Here is a 12,739-nt window from a genome sequence, read left to right as displayed (position 1 = left end):
TTGTTCCCAAGGTTTCCACGAAGTCGCCCTGCCACCCTTCAGCCAGCTGCGGGTGGAAAATGTGTACCCTATCTAACGGGCGGTAGATTGCGCCACCCTACTATTATGGTGTGGCTAGAGATAATATAACACTACCAAAAATATGGGCGATCGTGGTGGCATTGGCCGCACTCGCGGAGCGGGCGAACGCGAGTGAATCCAGCAAAGAGTCATAGTGATCAGTGGTTATTCTCAATATAGCGTCGTAGCTGGACGACGCTATACGACGCTGCACGACGAACCAACACTGCAATGGACGTGGGGCCGCTACTTGGGAAATGTTCGTCTTCCCTCGTCCCGAGTTTGTTTTATTCGTTCTTTTGCCAGTCAATGTTGCCAAAACGCTCTTCAGTTCATGTTGTTCGTAGTTCCGGCGAATCGATCTTCAAGCGCAGAACGTCGAGCCGAAGGGACATGAGTGCGAAACAATCGCACGATAATGGGTGCACGCAAGTTCGTCGTCGTTGTTGTCTGCTGCACTCGCCCAAGAAGCAGAGAAAAAAAAACGCGGTCGGCGGGAGCCACGTGACTTGTGGCATTTCCTCGTCTGCATTTCTCCCTCCTCCTTAATACACATCGTCCACGGGTCTCGGCCATGAGCTTCAGTGCTCATGTTTCGGTTTCATTTTCGAGCACTTCAGTTTTTATCTTTATTAAAAGTATACCTGACTCTATAGCAAAATATAGATTGGGTAGTCTCTTGACACCATATTCAATAGCCCGGTGAAGAATAAAAAAATAAATTTTGATTGCTACGCGTTTCTTTCTCTTCGAATCACTGTAACTAGACATGGTGATTTCCTATGACTACCTGTATTTGTCAACTTGGCAGATTGACTGGTACATTCGTCTGATAACTAAAAACTATGCGGACGAAAGCGTTACTGGAAATCTAAAGTTCAATTTATTAGACCGACCTCGAGAGTCAAGTTCGTTACTCCACAACTGCAGGCAGAGATTGGGAAAACTATAACCCCGCTGGAGCTCTCAGAGAGCCCAGCACGAGACGGCCGGAGCCATCTTGTGCCATGACGCCTGTCTCCTGTGAACTACAGTTATGGAGGCGTCACGCATGCATGAAACGCTTAGTTAGATCGATCTATTAACAACATTTATTTCTGTAATCCCCGCCATATTTGACCAAAAAGAGCTTGATCTTAACTGTTCTGAATTAACCTGACACTGGAGTATAGAAGAAACATCAAAAAGTAGAAGAGATCGAAAATAGACATGGTGACGTCTAAAGAAACTTGATCTTCTTTTAGAGGGTCAGAAAAGCTTCGCTTGACGTGTCGTTCTTGTCGAAGGACATCCTTTTCTAGTTTCAACTTTTTGTTTTCGCGTTTGGATCTTGTTGGTCTAGGCCGTCATGCAGCCGATGAACTTATGGTAAGGTAGAACGAAAGCCCTATACAGCTCTTCCTTGCTTAATGATTTTTTTTCGAATGAAATACAAAATGTGGCTGCATATAATAAATCAAATATTAAACAAACAATGCATTGTTTTAATTATTTTTTGCTGGAAAGGTTTGATTTAAACCATTATTGTAAAACTAAGCTGATTTAAATCACAATTTAAATTATATTGATTTATATTCTTCACCCTGATTTCATGCTTTAAAGAGAAGCTGAAAAGGTTCTTGAATTTGAAGAAATAGTATAGCGGAGTAAAAGCTAGGAAAAGTGGCGTCGCCAATGGGGTCAGATGATCCTTTCTCGTCACTAAGCTGACCCTCGGATGACGTCAATGACGTCACAACACTCTGGATAGGTAGCAGGTGACAGAGGGGATTGTCGTATGCCCGGAGGCGATTGCTGCACGCATATTTCAAAATAAATACCGTTTGCGTTTTCTTCTCCCGAAGATAAGTGCGATCACCAGACTACTTAGAGTGCTTGAGCTTCCCTTTGAAATAAAACGCGATGGAACGCAAAGCTGCCATCCAGAAGTCGGTCAGGTGTACTTTGCCTAAAGCCACAAAATAATACCTATGCCAAGAGTAGCGAGATTACGGTCAGTCCGCAGGTGAGCTGGTGGAAGTTTGCCAGGATGATTTTAACCCAAAACTGGAACCGAAGGAGAAGTTCCTTTTTTGACAGTGGAAAAGAAAGTAACAGGGGACAGATAGCGTCTCAAACTCCGCAAATAATTTTAATCAATCAACCTCCTTATACACAAAACTACAACCGCAACCAAACCACCGAAAATCCTGTTTTTCAAGGTCGCGCGCAGAACACTCACCCACGTTATAAAACGAACTAAGTGATGGCTGGTACAAAACACAACCACCTTTCGGTTTAGACAAAAAACCTAAACAGCTAGAGGTCACAAAAAAGTACAATGCTTTTGAACTGCGACATCAACACAGTGATACGTTTGGTTGGTTTGGGGGAATCACTGTGTGTGTGTGGGGCAGGAGCCCCGGGTAAGTCGAAGGAAGCACGCATGTCTCGTTAATATGGGCCCCGTTAATATTGATGCCCCCCTATGAGGACGCCACTTTCGTGGACAGACTGGGAAAATACATGCATTTTTGTTTCGTTATTATGGACAACTTACATTATGGACCATTTTTGTTTTACGGGAACGGAGGTGTCCATAATAACGAGACATCACTGTATCGTCCCTTTGGTCCCTGATTTTCTTGTGGGCGCAGCCATTTTTTTTTTTCCTAGAAAGACTGCGTTATTGGCGATAGCTAGCCTTCGAAACTCCGGATCCCTCGGCTTTGAACATGGTGTCAGGAAGTTTAAGTAATGCCGTTTCGCTTGGCGCGTCAGACTGGTTTAACACTTCCGGGGGACCGGACAGCGTTTTCCGCGATTTCGCCTAAAAGATTTTTTTTTTCTTTTTTAACTGGCAACAATGATTCGTAGTACCGAGAGGGTAGAAGTGCCGTTACGCTGACCCGTATAGCTTCGCTCGTGACTCCAGGCCCAGTATATACACCAACGCGCTGCTTCCAAACAAGTCCGCTTCGGGTGCGCAGAAACCAGAATCCAGTGAAGTGAACCGTCGCGTGCGCTGTTCCGACACAGCGCCACACCAGGGGTGAGCCGTCAGAGACGCGTGTTGGTGGCTTGCGGACCTCAGATCTTTTTGCTACACTGTTAGCAAGTGCCGTGTATTTGGTGAATATTTGGGGTGAAAAACACGCTATTTACACAAATTACCATAAATTTACACGATGAGTAACGGATAATACGTTCAGATATCATGCGAGGTTGTAAAAAACGTGTTTTGGTTCGGTCATAAACGCATAACCGTGTAGCCGACCTCGATAACACGCATCGCCTCCGGCGACGACCGCGGCATTGCCGGCTATCGAAGCACCGGAATGCTTGGGGACACACTTAGAAAGGACCGTCGAGACAAATGCCGCCGAAAGAAACATGTCTCGGAAACAGATATGCACCAAAAGCAATTACGCCATGTCGCGGGACGTTGGCGAAACCCGCGCTTACCGTGGCTTGCCGCCATTTTCTGGTCGATGGCAATGCGGCTTCCCTCATGTCGCCCATGTTTGCATTTAGTTTAGGGCTCTTGATAATAGTTTCTTACACACCACAAATAAAGTCATGGGTCCAATTATTCGTTCCAAACAGTTAAAATGGATATAAAAAGCGTGTCCTCGATGTGAACACGTGACATTGCAGTTGGTTTCGTTTTTGCTTCAACCTTCAACTGCAAGCGATCTGGCCACGGCGGAAGTGCAACGCCGATGTACGCTGGAAGCAATCGCCGGTTGGCTTTCGTTCTTTTTGTTTGACTGGAGAAATTTCTGGCAGTCGCTATTGTTTTGGTTTGACGGGACGCGAGAAGCTTCGCATAGAGCTTCGCAGTTTGCGAGCACATAGTGAAGACGTGACCGGAGAAGTGCCCCTGTGACGTTCCCGGAAGACGGAAAGTACCATTCGTCGTGTGTGCTTTGAAAGCGAGGGGAGTCACGGGTCCACGAGTGCGCAACCACAAGCCAAGGTTCACGACAGCGCTGCGTTCTTCGGCGATCTCGTTCTCTTTGGGGCAACACGGCGATGCGAGAAAGGGCCGAAACGTTCGTGGTGTGTGGTGCGGTGCTTGTAGGTAGAAACCCGCACTAACGCGGAGCTCATATTGGTTGTTGTGGGGTTGCGTTTGGCGGGTTTAGCCCCGTCGTCGTCAGCTGATCCGGTCCAGCTGGTCGGGGAGGACGCAGCGAGCGTTCTTAAAAGTAAATCTTCCTTCGTTCCGTTTCAAAATGTGGAAGATTCCCGACGCATACCGTGAGTAAAATGCTGCGGACGTTTTCAACAAAATTACGTCGTTTTAATTGAACAAGGGACTTCGGATAGTTTCCCTAAATCTGCCGTTTCTATGCTTCGTGTCGTTAGACTGCATTTGCACAGCGACGTGTTCGCACAGCGACGCACACCGCTCGAGTAGATGATTCGGTCCCGCAAACGACCGGTTATACAGAATTTCAGGGAAACTTAAGTCACCACCGATGTTTTCCTGTAAATCTCGTGTGACTCGTGTGAGTTTGTTGCGCTCATCATGCGGTGTGAATAAACTATAGGGCAAGATTTTCTACCTGCCCACAGATCCATGAACTGAGACCAATTTTTTACGTAGAGAACATAGTGGTTTTCCTTTACATTGGGAAAAGGCCCGAATATGTCTCTTTTCCCTCTGGCACTGCCCCAAGTTTCAAGTTGCAGTTTCAGTAGACATACCTACTAACAGGTACAAACTGCTCCAAAGCAGGTAAAAGACTGGAAAGTCAGGACGGTGCGGACACCGTGTTTTGCGCTTCTCGCAAGGTGACTGACGCTTTTGCGAGGTATGCGGAATATGCAAACGATTTTGTTATGCCCTTCGTTTGCGGCTCCAGAAAAAAGAATAAGATTATTTACAAATTTAGGCGCAATCACAAGCCAAGATTTACGATAACAGTGCGTTCGCTTCGGTGGTCCGTGTAGTGGTATTATACGCTGCTTTCTGCAACACCGCGTCATGACGAAGAGCTGGAACGGTCACGGTCTGTGCTGGGCTAGCGGTTGACAGAAACCCGCATCGCCCGCATCGGCACCGAGTGCACTTGGGCTGTTGATGCTCGAGCCTTTCATACGCGGCTTGTCGCCAGCTGATCCTGCTGCTCGACGGTGAGGAAGCGGCGAGTGTGACCTCTGAAGTAAATGTAAATCCTCGTTCATCCAGTTATCCAGTGTCAAAGTGTGGAAGATGTCCAACGTGTACTGAGGGCGGGAACTACGAGCGTTTTGCCTTGCTTTTATAACCGAAACCAGAGCAGCGAGATAATTGCCTTGCGTACTCCAAAATGACGCAAGCAATATGTTTCAACAGGTCGAGTACGTCACCGCGGATGTAGGCGAGACTGTGCACTGTTTAAACGCTTGCAGTATCCACGAGTGCTACCAGAAAAACGACGTCAACAGAGAAGGAGCTCGCGATTTTAGCATAATGCAGTGCCACGGGCTCGTGAATTTTCAATGTGGCTACATAAAAATATTAAAAAAAAAAAAAAAAAACGCATCAGCGCCACATTAATGATTACGAATAACACCGGTCACAAACTCCCAAGCCTCACCGCTTCGCTCGACACCAACACGGCATACGACAACAATCTGCATCAAAACGCCCCAAAAGTGAAGGCGTCTGCTCCCGTACGCGTACTACAACTAGCGGAAGTGAAGTGTTGGGCGGATGTCCTTCACAATAATATATATAAAAAATGCCTTGCGCAAGTATAATTTCCATTGATTATTGAATACGTACTGATAAAATCCCAATCATTTGTTTTTCTATCTGATTCAAGCGAGTCGGACTGCTCATAACACTGGTCGACCATGAAAATAACAAAAATTTGAACTCTTTCATGGCCGGTTTAAGATTTATTGTTAGTACATCGTTGTTTTTCGCAAAGGACTAATTTTACAGATTTTGCCTCCATACTTTTTAAATGCAAACAGTTCTTACATACTGCTGTCCATTGTGCCGTGTTCTGTGTCTTCTTCTATAAATCGGTAACGGTCAGCGACCAAAGAGCTCACCCGTACATGTCAAGCATATATACGCCGCGGGGAGAGTCCGTTGTTAGTAGGAAGTGTCGGGCGTAGTGTCGGTGTTGTGTTTGTGTATGTGTCGCTGCTGTGTCCTACGTGGTGCTCGTCTTGTCTGTGAGGTATGTAGAGTAGCAGTCTACTCGTGATAGTTCCCAGCGTATTAACCCACTCCTGCTTTTTTTTTCATTGGTTGCTAGAAATCGCACTAGGTGGCGCAAGTTACCGCCCGATTAGAAGAGTTTGCTTGAGCTATTTATCCATGTAAATTCAATATTCGTTTTTTTTTTTTTTTTTTTTTTTTGTTTAGCGGTTTTGTCGTAGCTGCCGACACCACCGACCGCCGACGATGCACGTACGTACAGTCGGGGACAAAAGTCTCCAGGACACGCGAGCTGCGACTGAAACGCATTGCTCTGCCATCTGCCGGTGGGTCGCCTGGTTTCGAGATCACAGAAAAGCGCATGCGCGTCCTACTGTGCCTGCCACCATGTGCGCTTTCCCGCTCTTCTGCGGCGCGGCGCCTAACTCGGAATCGGGCGCGTGGTACCGCCTCGGAGATAGCGCTTACTGACATGGCACATATCAAGCAAGAAGTCACGGCATCTCAACTGAGCGATAAGCTCAACTGGTTATAAAGCAAGGTGCGCTGACACGGCGAAATGCGGCGAAATGCGGCGAAACGCCCCAGGCGGTATCTCGAGTTTCGGAATGTGTAGCAGACGCTCGTCAGCCGCCAGCGCTATCTCCGAGGCGGTACCACGCGCCCGATTCCGAGTTAGGCACTGTGCCGCAGAAGAGCGGGAAAACAGGCATGTTTGCAGGCAGAGTAGGACGCGCATGCGCTTTTGTGTGATCTCGAAACCAGGCGACCCGCCGGCAGGTGGCAGAGCGATGCGTTTCAGCCGCAGCTCGCACGTCCTGGAGACTTTTGTCCCCGACTGTACCTTTGCACGTAGCTACGTCCGCCGCTCGGAGACTGTTTACTGTGCATAAGAAACATCGAACGAGAACGAACGCGTCCTGTATGCTTTCAGTTCGGCTGAAAGGCGCGGCTGGCTGGGCTCGTCCCTCGCCTGTTCTCGGCTGCTGGCCGCCATGTTTCACAAGGAACACGTTGAACCGTGCTTCTCGGAAGGCAAACACGGTGTAGCGTGTTAACTTTACACAGCACCTCATGTGTAGACGAAAAACACAGATGGCTCCGTGTAAAACGAACACGTTTCGACGTGTCCGCTATGGTTCAACGATTTACACGTCTGGGCGTGTTATTTTTGCTAACAGTGTAGAACATTGCCATGGCACAGGTCACCCAAAAGGAAGGGGGGTTGTTGTGAACTTACGTCGAATATGAGCTTATTCAATGTCTTCCGCCGGAACGGGTGAGCTGCCGGCGTCGCCGATACAGTAAGGGGGGTCACATACGTAGCCAGTGAGGCAGCAGTGCTGATTGTCCGAGCAACAGACTGCATTCTTCAGGGGACAGCAGCCGGCATCGCACTGCGTTTCGGTGCCAGGGCATGCTCCGCCACCGGGGCGAAGTTGGCTCAGGGCTGTCGGGACAAGTTTTATTTCAGTATCAGCCACGTATCTTGGCTGCTGATACTAGACGCTGTTTGCTATATTGAACAAATTAAAAAATATCGCCTAAAACATATATTAATGCCATGAACACTTGGGCATCGCAGTTCTTTGGGACAAAAATGTGCTTTTTGCCTGCGCATTTAGTGCCTTAAAATGCCCGAAGAAGCCAAGGTAGAACCAAAAGTGACCTTTTCGGCCCAGTCTGGGTTTTGCTCAAAATCGCCTATCAGAAGCCAGAGTTAGTTCTGGTTGTTGCAAAACGTGGGTCAAGTGAGGCGTTTGTTTCTCTAGCTTACTGCTTATGTATGCGAAAGCACATGGTGGGGTTTCCAATGAGCAGCGTTTTTATATAAGAATGCTATGCAATGTGACATGCGGCGAAGAGATTTGGAATGTATGGGGTGTTTGTGAGAGATCCGAACCCGGCTTTTCGCACCGCAAAAGAAACTGGACACCGCGGAGAGCTCGAACTCCGTCAGAACGTAGCCCCAACCTTTCGAGCAAGATGCCAAGGTTTCAGCACCAACCGTGATCTTACTCAGAAGTTATAAGTGATTTTTCTTTTAATTTTAATGGTAAAATGGGGCCCACTTTTGCCCGTTTTCGGTTACGGGGGCCATAGAGCTCCATGTATACGAGAGCTCCGTGGCGCTCGGTGGGAAACGCTGCGAGTCACGCTGGGGGCGAGGCTGGCGAAGGTTAGGTGGCGCTGCGTGTATCAACTAGTGATGACGTTTGGGGTGGAAAAGGTCTTGTCTTCTAGGTTGTATTGGTTAACACCCTCCCTCCCGATCATGGCGCTACACCATTATACACCGTTTCACGATAACTTGGCGAACTGTGGAAGCTGCGGCTTCCGCGGTCCAATAAGAGCGCCGGAGCAAGGCACGTCATAACACTCCATGGTCGAGGCCACGGGGGCCTCGTTACCGCCACGGCCATAGCGCCGTCCGCGACGAAAAGTAGTTCTAGGCTTCTTTTTTTTTTAAACAGCAATTTAACTCGCGCGATTCCATCTCTAACTAAAAGATACGAAGAATAAAGAATAAACAATCACAAATTTATGTGTTTTAATTATATTTGAAGCAAAAAAGTGACGCCACATCTGTATCCACTCTCGATTTTTTTTTTCTACTTGTTGCGCCGTGGCCGTTGCTGACCGCAGCCGTGCAATCGGCCGTTTCCACTCAAAACATCGCATTGCGCCCTGGCATTAGCACCTGACACCAATTCGCGGCTAAATTGAGCGTATGGTTGTCTCATGAACTGTTCCCGAAGTGCTCGCTATTCTAGCGGACGGAAATGTTGCTGCTGTGGACGTTCATCCGAAGTTAGTTGGTTTCGGAGCAGGCGACTCTTGGCTAACAGACGACAGGCGGTTCCTCCGGGCCACGCGCCTCGCATTTGGTGTAGTGACACACATTCTCCCCTTTCGTCTAGTCACGTGCATCTCTCTAACGTTCTCATTGGACCGCAGAGCCGTAGCCTCCACAGTTTGAAAAGTTATCATGAAACAGAGTATTGTCACGCACGCTATGACGTTTGGGTGTGATTAAAACAAAAAAAAGGGGGGGGGGATGTCTTAGTTGGAATGGTTTGTATACACCACTGACACCCTTTTCAAATGTAGATCTTAATAATTTTGAAAACACGTTCTGCGCTGACACCAGGGAGTTCGAGCAGATAGTTTCTATGCCTCCGATAACGATACCTGATAGCGATGCGAGGCATACTCAAAGAGTATCGTTATCAGAGGTATTGAAACGACATACTAAAATTCTTTATTGCCCTTCGCTGCTCAAGGTTCGGTATTAGTGGAGCTGTCAAAGTGCGACCTGAGATACGTATTGGGAATCTAAACTCGGCGTACGGCGTTTCTAGTTTTTAAAGAGATATCATGTGGCACGTACCGATAATGGCAAAGAGCACACCAGCTATAACTCTCCTCGGTGTCATGATCTGCAACATATGAAATATTTATGAGGTTGTGTCGAGCGACAATAGATTAACCTCAAGATATCTTACCACGTGCTCGCCTGGCGATAAAGCGAGTCCCGAAAGGGAGATAAAATACATAGGTGAAATATTTTTCTTCGTAGTATAAAGCCTGTCTGCGTAACTTTTTTTTTTTGTATTCCTTCATTTGTTAGGTTAACAAAGGTGTCTGCTTAGAACTTCACATTTTGGTTAAAAAAATAGGCAAGAGTTAAAAAAAAACGCTGCTCCTCGTGCAGAAAAAAAAAAAATTAGCTCCAGCAATAATTTAATTTCAGAAGGACGAGAGTTCCTCGACAGTTTTCCTGGCGTTTCAACAAAAACAACACCAAACAGCGACGAATCATTAAATGACTCTCCGGCCTTCATTGAGCTGTCGACAGTTCAAGGGTATGTCGAGGATCTTACCGTCGCTCCCCAGCGAACGAGATATTGCTTAATAAGGAGGCTGAAGCAAAGATGCCTGAGAAGTAAGGCACGCCCTGCATTTATTGAGCTGTCAGTGACAACGGCCGCCTCGGTATTGCTATGCCCCTGTCATTTGAGTGAGTGAAAGTACCAACTTACTTTGGAAGATTTCGATTAAGTGCCTGCACAATATTTACCCCAGAAGACGCTCTTCTCGTCAGCTGGTAGCATGCAGTCGGGGCTCCGACCCTTTATAGTCTGTAGCAGCTTTACAACAGCAGGACAGCTCCCTGCTCGCCATGATTGGTGGTTTCCCCCTCCGCACTCTCCTTCTCTGCAAGGTTCGCTCTGCGAACCGTTCAATGCGATTCGAAAGGAAGAGGGTTTTGTCGGAGCATCTGTTCCGCTGTTGCTATAGCCTGCTACAGACTACAGCTCTCGTGGTTTTCAAAGCGAGCAATCAAACATAACGCGGTGATAAAAACTAAAGTGTAGGCATGACGAGAAAAATACGTTGATGAAATGCCTTTCCGACCTTGTGAAATCTATGAAAGTGGAATCTAACCATTAATTTTATTACTTTTTTATTTCTGCCTTTGATGATTCGTTGAGGTCTCAGAGGGTCCCACTAGCACGTGTATTGGACTGAAGCAGCCTCAGGAACAGCAGCATTCTTTTTTTTTTTTTTTTAGTAAACTGAGATTTTTAATTTTGAAGATTTCAACGTACCTCAACAGGTACAGCCACATAACCGGTAAAGTAAGAGAAATCCTTGTTCACCGATGGTAGTAATTTTAACAAAAAATAAAAAAATACGACTGTTCAACGGTTGCTTTAAGAACGCAGTGTGAGACGGTTTTAACGTCGGAAACGTTTGCAGTTTGGACGCTATATATTGCCTGTCTTGGCAAGAAGAGAAAACACGCCACCTTGCCTTAATATCCCAATTTTACTTTGTATTTCCAAAGGAAAAAAACAGACTATTTCTCGATCGGCGGCTGTCATCGCGGTCATGGGAACCACAATCTGACGTCATCAAGGGGTAGCTTAGTGAGCAGTGGAATGTTTTACTCAGTTGATGAATACGTTTTAAAGTATCTTTTAGTTTAATATTAAATGTGTTGAAAGCTTGTTACTATTGCCACCCAACACTTACTAAATTTCTATGGGCCTATTCACCCCAAATAAACAAGACCATCTCTCCTCTACTATCGGCCACTACCGGCGATGCTGGCCGGGTGCGGTGTGCTGTTGTGACCGAACCGTAGCTTGAAAAGTCAAGAATCGCAGAAAGCGTTGAAGACAAAACTCAATCGCAAACTTGATGTACCCTTAATGACGTCACGATGCAGGTGACGCGAGAGAGAAGGTATAAGAGTTCGGAATACCACAAAGATTATTGTGTTTCATTTTTTTTACCCAAAAACGTAACGCGCCAAAACAAAAATAGTTTCTTTCTTTAATGCTAGAAGTGAGAGACACTATTCCGCCCATACGCTAAAATATTTTACACGCTTTGGGGTGTAAAAACGCTGTTCCAGTGACTTTCCACCATTACTAAACCCTTTCAGTACCGTTACTGCACCATAATACGCCCTTTTCGATCATAGAATAGGGTTATGTTGCATTTAACACCCTTTATCTTAAACGGTGTAAAAAAAAAAGGTTGCAAGAAGATATATGGTGAGGCGAACAACACTTTCGCCGCAATGACATCCGTTTTAGCGAGGTTGTTTTAGTGACGATCTCGACTAACGCAAGCCTCTACCAATGCTCTTTACTGAAGAAACATTTCTGAACTTAGATATATTATGCATTAAGCGAAATGTTGACGAAAACAAAAAAACCGAAGAAAAAACAAAGGCAACTCTGAATGTGTGTCTTTGAATAGTTGAGTATATATAAGGGGTGAAGCAGTCAGCAGGGTAATGGCTCCGCTTTCGTGCGTGATCTATTACGCCCGTACTTGCTGTTTCTGTGCGTGTGTGAGGACTGTATGTGGGGTTTGTTCTTTGCAAACTTGTTGCCCGCAAGAATATCCCTAGGATGCTGCTAATATCGCAAGCTATCCTCCCTATTCGTAGGGCGTACGCAAGCACCCTAACACTGTTCCGAAGACTTACACCAATGTTGTTTTGGTGTTAAACCAACACACGTAGTGTGTTACATCAATAGCCTAAGGGTGTTATGTATTTAGTGTGCAAATCCGAAAATCAACGCAGTGCCTTTCCAAACAGCCTTACGACTGACCCCGGGAATTAACAGGAGGGGTGTCATGAAGAGGTGCGTTGATTGGTTTGTTTCGTTATATTTGGCTTTTCGTTGAACCCTAATACGAATCCCCAAACCCCTGGTGCGCCGTACAATTAACGTGTAGAGTGCAAAGCCCTATCGAAAAATCTAATTGGTATGAGAAATTTCTGTGTCCAATTAACACATATGAATGATACAAGATATGTATGAACCATATGAGAATAGTACAGTATAAAAACCAGGGATGGGCAGTATTTCAAATACAAGTATTTGAAATACGTATTTCAAATGCTTTGTGTATTCTGCATTTGTATTTATTTACAAATTGGGTAATGTATTTGACGTCTGTATTTAAATACTAAAACGTGGGTATTTCAAATACAATTGTAATTAAATACAA

General features: G+C 46.1%; 1 long non-coding RNA gene across 1 annotated transcript; it reads right to left on the bottom strand.

The window, feature by feature from the left end:
* Window positions 1-7,576: 7,576 nt before the first annotated feature.
* Window positions 7,577-10,303, bottom strand: LOC120841016. Its single transcript, XR_005715678.3, has 3 exons — window positions 10,246-10,303; window positions 9,594-9,642; window positions 7,577-7,652 (listed from the first exon to the last, which is right to left on the bottom strand). It is a non-coding gene; the product is annotated as an uncharacterized LOC120841016 (long non-coding RNA).
* Window positions 10,304-12,739: the final 2,436 nt, after the last annotated feature.

The sequence above is a fragment of the Ixodes scapularis genome, unplaced genomic scaffold (genome assembly GCF_016920785.2).
Source record: "Ixodes scapularis isolate PalLabHiFi unplaced genomic scaffold, ASM1692078v2 PGA_scaffold13__105_contigs__length_92229423, whole genome shotgun sequence".
NCBI lineage: Eukaryota > Metazoa > Arthropoda > Arachnida > Ixodida > Ixodidae > Ixodes > Ixodes scapularis.
Note: the sequence above shows the minus strand (reverse complement) of the source record. Positions and strands in the feature narration are given on the sequence as shown.